At 45.7% G+C, this 18,239-nt stretch overlaps 1 protein-coding gene and 1 pseudogene across 4 annotated transcripts in view; one reads left to right on the top strand and one right to left on the bottom strand.

Annotated features, from left to right (window-relative positions):
- Iqsec1 (IQ motif and Sec7 domain ArfGEF 1) overlaps nucleotides 1-18,239 on the bottom strand; it is a 322,487-nt gene that overhangs the window by 188,182 nt on the left and 116,066 nt on the right. The gene's annotated exons all lie outside the window — the stretch shown is intronic.
- On the top strand, nucleotides 9,688-9,783 carry LOC115031424 (small nucleolar RNA SNORA17; annotated as a pseudogene).

The raw sequence follows: 18,239 nt of genomic DNA, 5'->3' as shown, positions 1-18,239 counted from the left end.
ACCTTGTTCACTGTGGCTGATGTGAGGGACTGTGGCAGTGGAAGAAAGGCTGAAGGAGCCAAACTGGTTCTAGCTGGTCAGGACCCCCAGAACTGCCTTCTACTCTGCACAGGCTGTCTCAGATGCCCAGATTCCAATAGTGTCCCTAGAGCTGAGCCAGCAGTCCCAACTTCCTGTCACTTTGGGAATCTTGGGTAGAAATGAGCTGCTAATCTTTGGGAGGGTACAAATAGATATGGGGTGATGCCTCAGAAGGGATGCCATCCAGGCCCTGGACCAGACACATTCTGCCTCTTCATACCACACAAGAAGGAATATCAGCCTAGTTAATTCACAAAACATCTTTGCAGGGAGTAAGTTTCCATGGCAACATCAGTGAGGCTGACAGGGACTGAGGCAACTTGCAGCATCTTCCTGTGTCAGCCCCTCAGGTGCTGTGTAGCCAATGCCCTTGCCAGGCCCATCTCTGCCCGGCTTTGCTGAAAGGACTGGGCTGCATACAGCCAGTTATATAAGTGGTTGCCTTAGAAGAACTGCTGCCCTGAGTCACGTGGAGCTGGCAAACTAGTTCAAGGTAATTTATGACTTTGGGGTGCTTCAGTTTCTAAATACAACAGACAGCTACAAACTGCAAACACTTTAAATTTCTGGCCCAAGGGGGATGTCACAGTCCAACCTGGGCTGTACTGGGGCCTGGCTAACAAGGGAAGGTTTGTGGAGCAAGTCTGGCTTACCTAGCCCCAGGCCAATAGAAGGCTACTCTTGAGCCTGAATAAAGACTCCACCATTCCTCCAGGAGCTTCCTATGGCACATGCTGACATCTAGTTTCACCCAACACATATACATTCTGCTGTTTCCCCTCTTGCTCCGCTGTATTATAGCTTACAACCTACAAAACCCCACCCTGCCTCAGGACCTTTGTATATACAGCATCATCAGCCTGGAATACTGTTCACACCAGGGAAGAGCTTAGTGCAGGACTGAGGGAGATATGATGGTCTATACTGGCTAGTTTTGGGTCAACTTGACACAGCTGGAGTTATCACAGAGAAAGGAGCTTCAGTTGAGGAAATGCCTCAGGGGGAAAGGCCCCTTGTGGGTGGGACCATCTCTGGACTGGTAGTCTTGCTTCTTAAGAGAGCAGGCTGAGCAAGCCAGGGGAAGCAAGCTAGTAAAGAACATCCCTCCATGGCCTCTGCATCAGCTCCTGCTTTCTGACCTGCTTAAGTTCCAGTCCTGACTTCCTTTGGTGATGAACAGCAGTATGGAAGTGTAAGCTGAAGAAACCCTTTCCTCCCCAATTTGCTTCTTGGTCATGATGTTTGTGCAGGAATAGAAACCCTGACTAAGACATGGTCTGAGGAGTAGGATGTCAATAGAGTCCTAAGCTCTGCCTCATCACTGGGGACTGGCATGAACAGACTTTCCTTTGCTCTAGGCTTCAGGGTATCAACATTCTGTCCTGGATCCCCCATTTTGCTAGAAATCAAGGAGACTGGAAAAGGAGAAAAGGACACAGGAGACAGAGAAAGAAGCCCTACAGTCACTCTGTATCTTTGGAGAAATAAGCCAAGGTGCTTCCATGATGAGCAGAGACATGGGCGTTAGGGAGATAGAAAACAACTGAGTACCTGAATCAGTCCAAATGTGTATAGCCTCTGCACTGAGTGTGTGGACACAGCAGAGGCTCAGACCTGCCCTCGGTGCTTCCTTAGTCTCCCTGTATGGATCAAGCTGGATCAGCTATCAGCACAGACCCACCAATCCCCCACTCTATCCTCACATAAATGCTTAAGAAAAGCCACATTCCCTACCACAGGATTCACATAAGTCAGAAACCACAATGAGAGGAAAAGGGAGATGGGAAAGGTCTTGGGATCTGTGATTTTTGAGATGTCCTGAGTAGCTGAAGAAAGAAGACCCATGCTACAAGTGCTCCTGGGACACCTTTGTGGCCCCGTGGGAAAATTAAGGCATATTCTAGCCTCATTTCATACTCAACCAAATTTCAGACACACTAAGGTGAAAAGTAAAGACAGAAAATGTGGAGAAGCAAGTGTGGGGGGAGTGTAGTTGAGGCTGGCATGGCTTCTCAGTGAGGAATATAACCTCACCTAGCAGAAATTCAATCAATAAGTCTAACTGCAGATAAGCTAAAACAAAATTCTATATTCACCAAAGCAGGGCCAGCAAGATGGTTCAGGTAGGAAAGGCACTTGCTATTACGCCTAAAGACCCGAGTTCAATTTCCACAATCTACATAAAGATAGAAAGGGAGAATCCACTTGCACAAGCTATCCTCTGACTTCAGTGTGCATCCTGAGAAACATACATGCATGCATACACACATAGTAAACAAACAAACAGACAGACAAAAGGTAAGTAAGCAGAGTTCTGAAATAAGGAGGCAGTGAAGGAGTAATAGTCAGTGTACATAAAGGGTGCCTACAGACACATAAGGAACCAAAAGGGTGGAATAGGCATGTCTCGAAAGGAGGAAAGGGACACCTCATTTTTAGTAGCTAAGATTGTCTCACTAGCTTAGGTTGTCAGAGTCAGGATCTAGAGGTTCTCTTGGTCCCAACACTCACCTCTTGCAAGCCTTGGAGATATGAATCATGCAACTGAATCCTTGCTCACCCTACTACCCATCTGTGAACTCCTCTTCTGGAAGACTCCTTAAAGGCCACCCTACCATTCCTGGTCCAGGAAGCATCTCTCGCCTTCCCTCTGCTAGAATGCCAGCTGTGGAATTGAAGGTGGAAGCCTGCTTCTCTGTTTCCATGACCAGAGGCAGGTCTACAGAACAGGTTTGTATCTGACACTTTCCTTAAGACTAGACCCTCAACATGGGACTTGGCATATAGCTAGGAAGGAGCAGGTTTCATCAAAGTTCAACCAACTGCTGGCCACTGGCTTTGTGGGACTACTCTATGAGGCCATGTGATGGCAGTGAGGGTAAACCCCCGGTGCCTTGAGTCCAAGGTGGACCATCACTCTCTGAGGGTGTCACATGAACATTGAGATATCCCTGGTTAGGAATGTGTGAGCTGAACAGAAAGGGAACTTTCCAATGAGATATTCACACAGGTAAATGTTCTCAGGAAGAAAAGATGCCTTTGTGCCTGCTGAGAGGCCGGAGAGTCCTAAGTGATGGGTTATAAACTGACACTCAGAGGCTGTGTGTCACCATGGGTGTTCTGAAAAGTTTGTACAACCATGCCCCAAGGTCATATCCTACCATGACCATCTCCCAGGAGCACAGGAAACCACCAAACCCATTGTACTGGTTAGCTGTTTTGTCAATTTGGCACAGTGGGAATCATCTGGGGAGAGGGAGCTTCAGCTAAGGAATTACCTCTATCAGATTGTCCTGTAGGCAAGTCTGTAGGGCATTTTCTTAATTGATGATTAATGGGGGGCAGCCCACTGGAGATGGTGCCATCCCTAGGCAGCTGGTCTGGGGTGAATAAGAACGTTAGCTGAGTAAGCTACTAAGCAGTGTTCCTCCGTGGCCCCTGCTTCAGTTCTAAGCCCCAGATTCCAGCTTGTGTTCCTGTTTTCACTCATGATGAGCTATGATTATCACCTACAAGCTGAAATAAACCCCTTCCTCCTCAAGTTGCTTTTGGGTCATGGTATTCTATCACAGTTGATAGAAAACAAACCAATACACTCATTTCCAACATGTGCAAATGTCTTTGGACACTGTCAAGAACAAGGGTGGGAAGTGGCCAGGGTGGATCTGGCAAAAAAGAGAGGCTTTCAGATTTTCTGGCAAAAGAAGACAGCACTTTAGACTAGGGTCAGGCAATGGCCATGGAGAAGAGCCAAGGAACATGTAGACAGGAGGACACAATGTTGGGTACAGACAGAACATGAGAGACTATGTGGCCCAGGGAGGCAAGAGAGCAGAGTAGGCTGGGCTTCAGGTGCCATGCCTGCTGTTATCTCTATGATTCTGGAAACCCAACCACTCTGTACATTGTTTGCTCTTGGGGTCCCTTCATTCCAATGAGAGACTCCTATTTCAAACATAGGTGATGGTTTGTGATGACAGTACCATCTGGCTTCTACATACATGAGCATGTACATACACATGTTTAAAAAAAAGAAATGGAGGACATAATATGTTAATAAGGTGATGAGAATCTAAATGAGTTATTGTGAATGACAGTGTGAGAGGGAATACATTCCCACCTCCTTTTTTTTTAAAAGGAACATAGAAATATTTATTGCATATTTCTATTTAATAAATTCTCATTGGGAATGGCACCAGGAAACACTGGAAATTAGTAAAAGATGTCATTGGTACCAGCGTAGAAGAAACAGCATTTGGAGTAATAGGAAGAATGGAGTTGAGTCTCAGTAACATTCCCACCTCCTAATAGGTCTGTCTACCTCAGAGGGGTCTCACTCCACTTTAGTAAGCCAGAGGACTCTTCTTTCCCAGAGCCACTGTCTGCCTCAGCTGGGACAGAGAAAGATGGTAAGGAAGGCTGAGAGAGGGCTGTAGATGATGAGGGATCTATGGGACCTTCCCATTTTCCTCACTATGTCTGATGTAGCTTCCAACCACTTCCTTCTCAGAGACCCTAGATTTGCTATTAGAGATGGAACTTGGGTTCCATTGGGCTATTTTAATGGCAGTGGTAGCATTAGGCAGCTGGAAAGATCTTAAGGCTGGCACCCTTACACGCTGTGTGTAGCCATGAAGAGCAGAGCCACAGAGGCAATACTGCCCTGTCTGGGACTGAATAGGAGTGAACAGCACACTGGCCAAAGCGTGGCTGCTGTCCATAGTGCTGAAGGACAACTGGTGCTGGAGAGAAGTGGGGTGATGGTAAGCCAGAGTTCAGAGGATTCTAGAAGCTCTTTCTCACCCATCAGCAGAATGCTCAAGAGCCCCCCCTCTCCCTCTCCCTCTCCCCCCCCCCACACACCTGACAAGGACCAGACCAACTCTTAATGCAGACTCAGCCATGACTCATGCCTGGCGAGCTTGATAGGTGATGCTCAATGTCCCAGAATCCTTGCTACTTCTGAAAATGCAGATAGATATCGCCCAAGGGTTTTGGGATACCAGAGCTCCAAAGTTGGAGGGTGGCACCAACATTGTTCCCAGTTGACTGACTCCCTTTCTAGTCAGGTCTCTGACTGCTTTCCTCTCATTCTTTCTGTCCCTCAGATACCATTGTAGCCACAGAAACATCAGCTAAGAAGAGTGTTTACACTTCCTGATTGCTTGTTTATGAGCGTGTGCATACATGCATGTGTAAAGTGCACAAGGAGACCAGGGTATAATCTTGGGTATTGTTCCTTAGGACCTATCAATAGTGTCTTTTGAGAGGATCTTTCACTGGCCTAGGGCTCATGGAATAGGGTAGGCTCTCTAGTCAGCAATTGTAGGGATCCTCCTGACTGTGCCTTCTCAGTGCTGGGATTATAAACACGCACCATAATCTGGTTTTGTTTGTTTCCTTGTTTGTTTGCTTGCTTAATTGTGTGTGTGTGTGTGTATCTGAGAGAGAGAGAGAGGGAGAGAGATGGGAATTCAAAGTAAGGCTCTTCCACTTGTAATGCAAACATCATCCTATCCCTTCAGAGTCTTTCTTTTCTTTCTTTCTTTCTTTCTTTCTTTCTTTCTTTCTTTCTTTCTTTCTTCCTTCCTTCCTTCCTTCCTTCCTTCCTTCCTTTCTTCCTTTCTTTTCCTTTTCTTTCTTTCTTAATTTAGTCACTCATTTCTTCATTTGAAGCAGGGCTGCAGAGTCCAGACTGGTCACAAAATCACCACATAGCTGAAAATAACTTGAATTCTGATCCATCTGTTTCCACTGTTAGAGTTCAGGGATTGCAGGGTTGGGCCACCATATTCATTAAATCATTTTGGTTTTGTTTTGTTTTATAAAGATTTATTACAACTTTATTATTTTAAAAAACTTTCAGATTAAAAAAAATTACACAGAGAAATTAGCCAAGTCTAAAGTCACTACAGCTTAGTGAACTCTACGCTTAAAACAGCCATAGTTTCCTGTTGGATTTTACATCTTCACTATCAAATATATAGTTTATACATTTATTTACCACCAATGCCCCACAAATTCCTTGGCAGAGTTAAAACTAGAAAAACAACTATCTTTATAGTCTTTCATGACCCAAGTTTCCATTTACATTTAGCCTTCCTCATCACCTAATATTTTATATTGCCCTTTCTCCTTTGTACGGCTATACTGTATGCACATGTACATATATACATATATTGTGCACTATAATATATATACACACATATATATAATATGTACATTATAGGTTAAGATCTATACATGAGGAAGAACATACAGATTTTTTCCCTGAGATTGTGTGACTTGATTAATATTATACATTCTATGTTCGTCCATTTTTCCTACAGTATTCTGTGATTTAATTTTTCTTAATAGCTGAATATATTATATAATATAGCTGTGCTATATTATATATGTACCAGATTTTCATTATCTATTCATCTATTGATGGACTACTAGCTTGCTTCCATTTCTTTGCTATGGTGAATAAAGCAGTGATAAACATGGGCATGTAAATGTCCCTAAGGTAAGGTGTGGATCCCCTAGGTAAATGGCCAGGAGTGAAATACCTGGGTCATATGGATTGGCTCCCATGCCAGTGGCCACTGAAAGAGTCCTGAGTAAGTGTGTGATTATGGGGATGGGTTTGTTAATGCACCACAGCGCCCACAGGGAAGTCAGAAGAAACTTGTGGTTCTTTCCTACTGTGTGAGTTCTGGATATTGAACTCAGGATTTTGGGATAGACAGTAAAGACCCCTACCTCCTGAGACATCTCATCAGCTATAGTTGTTTTAAATGACAAACTGTAATCACTCCAGAGAAGTTTGCTTGTTAAGCTCATCCTCTGTCTAGTTGTCTATTCTGACCCCTGATCCTACCCAGCCTCAGCCTCAGCTCTTATTTCTCTTAGGGATCATGTTATCAGCCTTTACATCAAGGCATAAGACTGTCTCTTCAGCAGTCAACCTTACTATAGGGACCCATGTCCAATTTCCTTCCCTTTCTGCTACCATGGTTTCTGTATCGGGTATGGAAGTTTATGATAGTTTGCCAAAGTGGGAGCCAAGGATTTAGAATACTCAGTGTAGGAGAGGATTGTCCCTCACTCATTAGGCAGGGTGAATCACCCATAAAATCTCAACAAGCTGAAATGCCAAGATCGAGGACACTTATAACCAAAGGCTTGAGTGGACAAGAAGAGAGTGAGGCCATGTGCTGGTCTCTTTGCCACTCATATCACTGGGCTTGGAATCTTGGCTGCATGAAGAATTGCTAAGGGTGGAAGTGTAGAGTATGGAAATAGCTTGCACAAAGCAAGGGCTCAGACAGTTTTAATATCAATCTACTTCTATCATGTGACATGTCACCAGTACAAGAGGTACCTCTGCCCTTTCACCAGGGAACCCAAGTCTTGGAGTCTTCTTCTGAGGTGGGAGGTAATGATTAGAGTTAGGGTTCACTCTACACAGACCTGGAGATAGGTCCCCCATTTCAAGCCACTGCTGTTATTAGGTCCCTGATGTCTAGGCCAGGACCACAGACTTCTCCCAGAGTGAATGTGATGTCTTTGAAGGGCCACATCATCTCTGTTGTTACTAAAGGACTGGGCTCTGAATGAGAACAGTAGGGAGCACAGGTGTTGCCTGTGCAGTGTGATCTTGTCAACCTGCACTTGGTCTTAGGTGAGAGAAGGCTGCCTTGCTCCACAGGATACATGAAGATGGGGTCATACTTTTCCTGAAGTCAGAAAGAAGCCATTCCCTTGCTGTCATCCACCATTCCCAACTCAAAAAGGACAGAACAACTACTACATCTTGATCTGAGCATGGAGGTGGGCTGCAGGAAGGGGCTTGGAGCTAAAAAACAAAGTAGCAGATGCTCTGGCCTTTGCTGAAGGGCCTGGAAACAGCTGTATGGAAGGACAGTTAAAAACGCTCCAGTGTGACTTTCAGGGGTGGGAGGGGTGCTGTAACATGTTCATGCCACTGCCCTTGAGGAGGAAAAGAACCCCATGAAGAGGCTGGATCTGTTGTATGATCATTGCTTTGGTTCCTCAAGGATGCTCTCAGGGAAAAATGTTGCTTGTCAGAGGAGAAGACACTTTGGAGAGATAGCTTCTGTGCCTGAGAGTCTACTGTGTGCCTCAGCATCTCATGAGCTGGTTTGGAAGGCTGGACAAAGAGGCCACAGGAAGACTCTGAGTCACTGTTTTGAAGTGTATATGCACCTTAAAGCAGAGAGGTGGGAGAAGAGAATAGAAGATCCCCATTAGTAGAATCATTGAGCACCAGTAAGGGGGAGGCATACTTTGGGGATTGTGGAGTTGGGTGTGGCTCAAGGAGGAAACTTTTTTCTGCACAGTGACTTGGAGAAGGTCATGGATAGCCAAGGAAGTGCCAGGGACCTGGGAGATAAAGGTGTAGCAGAAAGTCAGGGTCAGAGTTGGATGTCAAAATAAGAGGGAGGGAAGGAGTGTGAAGGCACACAGAAAGTCTTAGTCCAAGGGTGCCAGTTGCGGCCATATAAAGTCACTTACTGTCTTACTCATTGTTCTATTGCTGTGAAGAGACACCATGACCAAGGAAACTCTAATAAAGAAAAGAATTTAATTGGGGGCTTGCTTAGAGTTTCAGAGGTTTAGTCCATATCACCATGGAGCATGGTGGCATGTAGGCATGTTGTTGAAAAGGTAGGTGAAGATTTCATCCTGATACACACACACACACACACACACACACACACACACACACACACACATACAGAGAGAGAGAGAGAGAGAGAGAGACAGACAGACAGACAGACAGACAGACAGAGACAGAGACACAGAGAGGGACAGACAGAGAGAGCACAGGGAATAGTATGGGCTTTTTAAATTTCAAAGTTCACCTCCAGTGACACATTTCCTCCAATAAGGCCAAACGTCCTAACCTTTATAATCCTTTCAAAGAGTCCCACTGCTATGGGACATAAAACCATGCCAGGAAGATTGGTAAGGTAGAGCAGGTTGAGACCTGGAGACACAGTGGGCACAAACCAGAGGCTTAGACTAGTCCCAGCTCCCTGCCAGACTCCTGACTTGGAACACACGCCATGCTTCTCACATAAATGAAACATGTCCTATGGTCACATAGGCCTAAAGCAGAGTTCTCCATTCTAATGAGGTACCTAAAGGTCCAGAGGCTTAGCCAATAAGCTTCCCTTCCCAGACATTTGTCCCTGTAAAAGGTATTTAATCTCAGGCCCACCCTGAGAAGTTGATCCATGACAATAAACTGTTTAGAACCATGTTGGGGTAAGTCTTTTTCTCAAGATCTGCCATAGGGAGCCATGAAGAAGGCATTCACCTACAGAGCCACAGGTTAATTCTCCCATGGAAGGCCTCTCTGCTGCCTTCAACCTCCCCAAGAGTCCATTCCCTGTGGCAGAGCAGACTTACCCCAACACAGTGCCTGGTGACCAAACATTCAAATATACGAGCCTATAGGGGCCATTCGTTTTCAAATCATCACCTTCTACTCCCTAGCCCCAATAGGTTTGTAGTTAAATCATAATGCCAAAAAAAGAAAAAGAACATTCAGTTCAACTTCAAAATTCCCCATCCCTAGTCTATCACAGTCTCAATACTGTTTAAAAGTTCAAAGTTCGCAGAGAGAAGAGAGGCTGTGTCTATGCTTAGTGTTCGAACTTATGAACATCTGATAATTAGTAGCCTAACACTCCCTTAAAAAAGAGTGAGCCTGAGATGAGCATTAGTCCAGTGTCCCACAGGCCTGAGGGAAAAGACCATGCCTAAGATGACCCTGCATGGCACTATAGTGACTGAGTGGGGCATAGCACTCCTGAGACGACCTCAGACACTCAGAGACCCTGAGTGCCACTAAGAGAAGCAAGTAAGCGAAGGAGAAATGGAAGAGAATGAGAAACAGAAGGATGTGGGCACAATGAAGAAAGGTATAACTGGAGAGTCAAGGGCAATGAGGAACAGCCTAAAGTGAGTTGCCTGTGATATCACCTGGGACCATGGTGGGGTCTTGGCCTGTGCTGTCATGGGGGCCACATCTGGGTCCATGGCCCTGTAGCAATAGGGGTCCTGTTACCACCAAAGGCCAGGCAGATGCTCCCAGTCTGGCAGTTGCCCAAGGACATGTTCATGTCTGAGAACTGTGTAGAACTGGCCCTACCCCTCAACTGGGCATCATGGGAGAGCTGGACCTGGGGGCATAAGAGCAGGAGAGCTGACCCTGTCCCTAGCCAGCAATATGTGGAAGAACAGACCACACAAATTGTGAGAGTTGTGGGTGAGCTGCCTCTCAAAGATATAAGAGTGGGGGACCTGGCCTACCACTCATCTACCATGCAGTGGTGTGGATGAGGGAGAGATAACCTCCTCCCACTTGCCTCTCACCACCTTTGTCAGGTGAGAGAGTTGGCTCTAATGGAGTCATGGAAGCAGGAGAGCTGGCCCTGCCCCTCACCTGCTGCAGTACTTGGGAAAGCAGGCCCTGTACCTCATCTGGAAAACATAGTAGAGCTGACCCTGAAGGTGTAGGTGCAGGTGGGCTGACCCTGTTGATAGAGACACAGGTGAGCTTGCCCTAAGGGTGTGATCATGAGAGAGCTTGTCCAGCAACTTGTCTGCCTTATAGTGACATAGGTAAAAATCAGCCACATTCTTTGCCAAATCTCCTAAGATGATCTCTATGTCACCTATATTCTTCCCCTTGGAAACTCCTTGAGCCAGGACATCATAATCTACATTGCTCTTAGCATGCCTGTCTTCATGCTCCTATTAGTATGTTCCATTAAGTCCCACTTAAAGGATTCAACTGCTTTCCTAATCTAAAGTTCACAAGTCTATATTCCACCAAGCAGCATGGTCAGGCCTGTCACAGCAGTACCCCAGTCCCTGCTTCCAAATGTTGTCTTAGTCACTGTTCTATTGCTGTGAAGAGACACCATGACTAAGGCAACTCTTATAAAAGAAAGCATTTAATTGGTAGCTTGCTTATAGTTTCAGAGGTTTATTCCATTATCCTTATGGCAAGGAGCACAGCAGCATGCAGAACTACATCCTGATCCACAGGCAGAGAGAGACAGAGACAGAGAGAGACAGAGACAGACAGAGAGAGAGAGAGAGAGAGATACAGAGACAGAGACAGAGACAGAGACAGAGAGACAGAGACAGACAGAGACAGACAGAGGTGGGGCTGGGCATAGCAGGGGGCTTTTGTAACTTCAAAGCTCTTTCTCTAACAATGCCATGCCACACCTCTCAAAGCTTGTAATGTTTTCTAACAGTTCCACCAACTGGGAACAAAGCATAGGCTCATATATTCGAATAATATGAGCCTATGGGGGCCATTCTTATCCAAACCCCCACACCTAATTCTAACTAGTTGCCAGGTCTCTCCTTAAATGTGGGCTTCCCTAACTGTTCCCACCTTGTATCTTGATACAGAGTTTGCTGAGTTCAAGGAACTGATGAGCTGGATTTGGGTCAATTAGTTGATGAGATAAAATTGAAAAGATTGCAAAAGAATGCAAAAATAAAATAACTGAACTAAAACTGAGAATCCAGATGTGAACCTCAGACTTTCCAGTATACATAAGTATACATAAGTATATATAAGGCCTGCCATGGCCTTAGGGCCTTTGCATATGAAGCTCTCTCAACCCAGAACACTGGGCAGTGCTTGTTCTCTGAACACCTTTGGGAGCCTCCACAAACCCCTTCTGACTTCATCTTCTAGGGGGAGCACCTAGCTCATGTTCCTAGATCTCCCTCACTGTGCTGTCACCTCCTGAGAAATCAGCTCTCCTCCTGCTTCACTCCCCCCTTTGCAGGTTTCTGGAACCACAGTGGATATGCTTGGAGTGAGTCAGAACTGTAGATCACACATACATCAGGCGTGGCAGCAGCTCTCTATTCAGAATTTATGGAGTTGATATTGGATGTAATTACTGACTGGGCTGTGGGAACAGCAATGAAAGACAAGTACTTGCTGTTCTCCCTGACTTCACAGAGATCATGACATGCTGTGATGGTTTGAATGAGAATGGCCCCATAGGTGCTTATATTTGGATGTTTGGTCTCCAGTTGGTGGAACTATTTGAGAAGGATTAAGAAGCAATGGCCTTGTTGGGGGGATGTGTGTCATGGAAGAGGAAAGATATGAAGTTTCAAAAGATTCATGTCATTCCCAGTGACTCTCTTGCTGCCTTGTGGCTTTGTCTCCAAATATGAGCTTCCAGCTACTGCTTCAGTGCTATACCTGCCTGCCTGCTGCCATACTCTTGACCATGATAACCATGGACTCTCACCCTCTTAAACTGTAAGCCCCAATAAACTCTCTATAAGTTGCCTTGGTCTTGATGTTTTATCACGGTAATAGAAAAGTAACTAAGGGCATGTGATCAGGGGATAATGCCATATAGTGTAAGCAACTCCAAAAACAGGAGGATGAAGAAAGGACTGAATGGGCCAGAGCAAAAGTGATGACACTAAGAGAGATGTGAGGGATGTCTTATGGCCAGACCATATAATGTTGGGAAAATGGAGAGAACTTACTCTGGTGGTATGAGAGCCATAGGTAGGTGCTATGCACAAGGGCATGGGACTGAATGTGGTGTGAGAGTAGGGATGCTGAGGAGAGCATTAGAGGCATAGGATAGGCAAGGGAGGTTCTTCTGAAGAGGTGACATTGGAGGCATGTCTTCACATTTGTCTCTTGTTTCCACCCTGTGTCTGTGCAGATACTGTTTATTTTGGGCAAGCTGGTAATGGAAATTCTCTGACCTTGACCTCCTGACTCCCTTATCACCTACCCATCCCTCTTAAGAGGAAACCTCTTGGGGAAGCAATTTCTAAATATAAATTGATCTATTTAGTCACCCTACCCCTTTGCCATATCAGGGCAATTCTCTTCTGCCCCATCCTCCAGAAACAGCCTATACTACAGAGCTCAGAGAAGTCACTCAAAATAGCCTGTCATCAGTCGGCTCCCCATTACTATTCCTTCCTCCAGGGCACAGCAACAGCTCTTGCTCAAGGCCTCCCATTCCCTTGCACCCTTCTATAGACTCTGGAGCTCTGTGAGGTCCTATGAGGATGCACTATCCCTTCTTGGAGCTGAGTAGAAGAAAACTACTCTCTGGAGTCCCTTCCCTGTGCCATGCCTACACTCCCCCAACCATATACCATAGTGCCAATCCTCTTGCAAACACTAGGAAATAAACAGACAAGGAACCAACAAACAACATACTATCACTCATTGTTCATAGCACAATACAGTCCTATACCACTGAGATTAAAATTTTCCTTCAGTATATTATGCTACCATCCCCATTCCCAAGTACCTGCATACTGGGGTGAAGGGCCAGCAAGAATTCAAGGGAAGATGGAATTGCTTAGAGGTCAGGAACACCATGTCCACAGAGGGCAGCTTAGAGTGACCTGGCTGAGCACTATCTCTGATTTTGTCCCTGAACAGAGCACAGTTACTTTTCTAATTAAATGTTTCAACTTGTCAGCTAAGCAGGGAGCATAGCAGTTCCAGAGGCTTCTCTCTAGCCATAATCTAGTTATGCTACAATATTGCAGCCTGACCTCCCATTTATTTAATTAGGAACTGCAGGTGTCATCAAGCTCAATCTCTGGGGGAGCCTGGGGTGCAGCGTGGGAGGAAGAAGCAGCCACTGCCCCAGAAGATATTGAATGCCCTGTGTTGGAGGCACTGGGTTTCATCTGTGAGCCTTCTATGGAAGAGCCAGGACAAGGGTGAAGGTTTCGGGTTCCACTGTCATTGTCCCTAGGAAATAAGAGCTAAGCATGGCAGGCAGTAGAGTTCATAGAGTAGCCTGTTCCAAGGGAAGGCTACAAGAAGAGTCCCCAAAAGTCTGCAGAGCTAGTCAGCATAAGAATGAAGACAGCAATAAATAGAAGGGTACACTTCCCCAGTGTCTATCAGGGGCAGACAGGTCCTTCCAGAAAGTGCCTCTGCTTCATGGCCCTGTCAAGCAGAAGCTGCCCTTACTTCTCTCAGATGGCTGCATCTGAGTCTCACCCCTCTCTCCAGCAGCAAGACCAGCAGAGGAAAGATGAGGCACTGTCTCTTTCCTTATGGAAACCATAAGTAACACTCACTGCCAGTGGAGGGCAAGGGTTTTTTCCCCCCACCACAGCTTAGTTCAAAGAAGGCTATGATGGCCTTTGACTCTCGCTTTCCCAACTACAAGCCAGTTGGAGGACAGAGCTTGTGATGGCTTAGATCTGAAGTGTTCTTCAGTGACCCATATGTTAAAAGCTGGGTTGTAAGCCTGTGGTACTAGTGAGAGTGGTGGGCACTGGAGAAGGCAGGGCCTAGTAGGACATAGATAAGAGTTGCCCTCAAAAAAGGCATTGGACCCTAGTTCCTTATTCCCTCTCGTTGCTTCCCAGGAGATGAGTGGCCTACTCCACCACACACTCCCACCACAATGTACTATGCTGCCAGAGGCTCAGAGCAATGGGTCAGGGAATCTTGGACTTGGACCTTTGAAACTAAGAGCCACATCACATCCTTCCTTTTAGGTTACTCACCACAGGCATTTGTCACAGCCACAGAAGGCTGGCAAGAACAGTCTAAAGAAGAAATGGAAACTGCTAATGAGAATCACCGGGTAAGCTTCTCCACTCCTAACTGCCTCTGCCAGAGCTCCCATTGTGTGATGGTCGGTCCCCCTATTTGTACTGGCTAGTTTTGTGTGTCAACTTGACACAGGCTGGAGTTAACACAAAGAAAGGAGCTTCAGTTGGGAAATGCTTCCATGAGATCCAGCTGTAAGGCATTTTCTCAATTAGTGATCAAGGGGGGAGGTCCCCTTGTGGGTGGTGCCATCTCTGGGCTGGTAGTCTTGGTTCTATAAGAGAGCAGGCTGAGCAAGCCAGGGGAACATCCCTGTAAAAGCCAGTAAAGAACATCCCTCCATAGCCTCTGCATCAGCTCCTGCTTCCTGACCTGCTTGAGTTCCAGTCCTGACTTCCTTTGGTGATGAACAGCAATGTGGAAGAGTAAGCTGACTGAATAAACCCTTTCCTCCCCAAGTGCTTCTTGGTCATGATGTCTGTGCAGGAATAGAAACCCTGACTAAGACAATCATGTATATGATCCATTATTTCTGATCAGCTAGAAACCATAGGCCAGCAGGCACCACTCACTAAATAATACTAGCACATGGTTAATGGGAATCCATACCAGCCTCGGGGCTTCTTGTGGGGGACAATGGCAGGTCAAAGAAATATAAGAATGAGAGGAGAGTTCAGAATAGGCACAGCTGGGCCAGGGACACTCTAATCCACAGGAAAACATGTAGAGGTACATGCGGGCCTAAATGCCTATACTCAACCCCAAGGTGATGTTGTGAGAAGAGTCCAAAATATCACTAAGAGTCAAGACAAACTGTTATCTGCAAGCCCTTGTAAAATCAAAAAGAACATATGTATTTTCTAGATACATTGAAACCTCATTGAGGTAAGATTACGCCATCACTGCTCCTCACCAGGCAGGCCCAGCAGATGCTGTCTAATTTGAGCATAAATAATTTCTCCTGTAAATCCTGCTAGCAAGGAGTCAGACCAGTGTCTGCAGTGTAGGTATAGAGGATGCATGGACCCTGGCTCATCTGCATGCCTTGTAGACACATATACCTAGTGTAACTTTGCTGAAGCCCATGGATATTCAGAAACCAATGTATGCAAGCCTTCTAGACCTGCCTCAGAGATGGTGACAGCCACTGTGTCCCAAGTATTCACTGCAACATTACTTAAATGGCCTCAAATCACGTTGTTTTCGATGCTGTATGCATAGGAATCAGCAGAACAAAGCAGGATCCCTCCAAGAAATACAAGAAATATCACAGTAGGAGTTTGGAGGTCAAGGAAAAACAGCTGGCCTTTTTCCAAACCAGCCTTGAACTGATTCTGCTGCCTCTCCTTTCTGAGTTCTGGGATTAGAAGTAGGAGCCATCAGTTGGCTAAGTGCCTGTAGCACAAACATACAGAGCCAAGATCAAATCCTCCGCACGCTTGAAAATCTGGTAGATCAGTACAGTCTATAACCAGGGATCCTCAGAGCAGGATGGGGTCCAGACAGCATGATCCCTGGACCTCAAAAAACTCTCCACTCTTCAGGTCAGAAACCTAACTTCCTGATCCTTCTTTTTTTTTTTTTTGGTTTTTCGAGACAGGGTTTCTCTGTGTAGCCCTGGCTGTCCTGGAACTCATTTTGTAGACCAGGCTGGCCTTGAACTCAGAGATACGGCTGCCTCTGCCTCCCGAGTGCTGGGATTAAAGGCATGCGCCACCACACCCAGCTTTTTTTTTTTTTTACTTCCTGATCCTTCTTATTCCTTCGCCAAGTCAGCACTGGGCTTGGTGCTCCTGAAGGGCACCATTCAGTCTTCTGGGAGTGCCACAGTACTACAGTGCTAGCCACTGACCATAGCAAGACCAGCAGTTGTAGTGAAGTGTGGCCTGGAGATTAGAATAACTGTAATCATCTTTCAGGAGACCAGCTTCACTATTATAAGAAACAAAGCTTATCAAGGACCACTGTTACTATCCCTGCAATCCCAAAGAAAAGAGAATAGGAAGTGTTCCAGTTCTATGACTTCTCATCTCAGGGACCTGTCATCTTGTGATTTTGGCATGGGGGTGCTCTGAAAGACTGGGCCTCTTGCTGATGCCCTCATGACTGGAATCCTACTGTCTGCAAACCTCTTTCCTGCACTAGATGGAGAGCGCTGGCCCAGGCATGCCAGATACACAGAAGCCTGGTCTTCCCGCCTGGCTGGTCCTGCAGCTGTTTGAGTCTATGCCTGCTGATTCCCAACATTAATATCAGGATCTTGGGAGCTCAGCATTCTCTAGTTTGCTACTTAAAATGCAAGGGGACATGTGGAATGGACTTTCTCAAGTGACTTTGAAACATACAGGACATTGCTCTTAACTGTGGTCACCTTGCAGTGTCACAGCTCTGCAAGCAGATTCTTTCTATCTAAAACTCTATGCCCTCTCATTGACCCTTCCCTCTTGAGGTCTCCTCCTCCTGAGCCTCTAGCCACCATCTTCTGCTGTTCGCTTCTGGTTCGGCCTCCTTAGGTTCAGCATAAGTGAGACAAGGCAGGATTTCTTTCTGAGGTGATAGACACGATGCATGAAAACCATCCCATAGTATGTAGATATGGCTATACCACATGTGCACCCCATAAATCACTCAAATGACTGCCAATCAAAAATGACCCTAAATGACATGTAGTTAAAATAAAGAAATACAGCTGACCACCTGCCATCTAGGTTCTGTGGCTACTTGTTTTTTACCTTACACTTACTGAAACCACTTTGTTCTCTAGTCTAGGGTGTCACTTTCAGGCCTGAAGGCAGTGGCAAATTCTTAAATCACAAGTGGCAGTCCTCCTGGTCACCCCCTTCTATATCCCTTTACCTCCCCCAACTGACTAGTTTAGTTAGTCCCTGTGTGTCATGCTGGAGTACAAGATATGCAGCCATTGCTTCATCCAATTTCCCGTTATGTAGTAAGTAGGTCCTGGATTCTCCAAGGGTCAAAATCACATCAGTCATTATGGCCATGATTATGGATTTTGGGTTAGATTGACTTTCTAGATTGACTGAGGAAAAATTCCTGAACCTAGTGTCCATGATGTTCTGTGACAGTGTTGGGCCACTGTCTGGGGCCCAAGGTGAAGAACAGATGGTACAGAAAGGTGACTGGTAGGTGTTACACTCTTTACTCAGGACTTTCTGGTTCCTTTAAATTGGTTAGACTCTATAATGATGAAGAAAATGGAGGACTCATAGATATGCAACTCAGGACTAGAGCAGCTTATAATCTTGCTATACACTAAGTGTTCAGGCCAAAATCACTCGCTTTGGCATTGCCTCCAGAATCTATGGTGTTGATGTACTTCATATCTACAGTTTATACTTCTGCAATGTGTCTGCAGAACCTCCAGCAGCCTCCTCCTCCTGTAGGTGAGCAGCCCATAAGCTGGTGTGATCTCTTTAACCTGTGTGCTTCATCAACACTGACTACATCATCACTCGCCATGCTACTGAGGCTAACTAAATAAAAAATAAAAAGGGAAAATCAATAAACACATTAAAAGCTGAAAGAAAAA

The sequence above is a fragment of the Mus caroli genome, unplaced genomic scaffold, assembly GCF_978045245.1.
Source record: "Mus caroli unplaced genomic scaffold, Mus_caroli_1 scaffold_7, whole genome shotgun sequence".
Lineage (NCBI taxonomy): Eukaryota > Metazoa > Chordata > Mammalia > Rodentia > Muridae > Mus > Mus caroli.
This window is presented reverse-complemented; position numbering and strand designations above follow the sequence as displayed.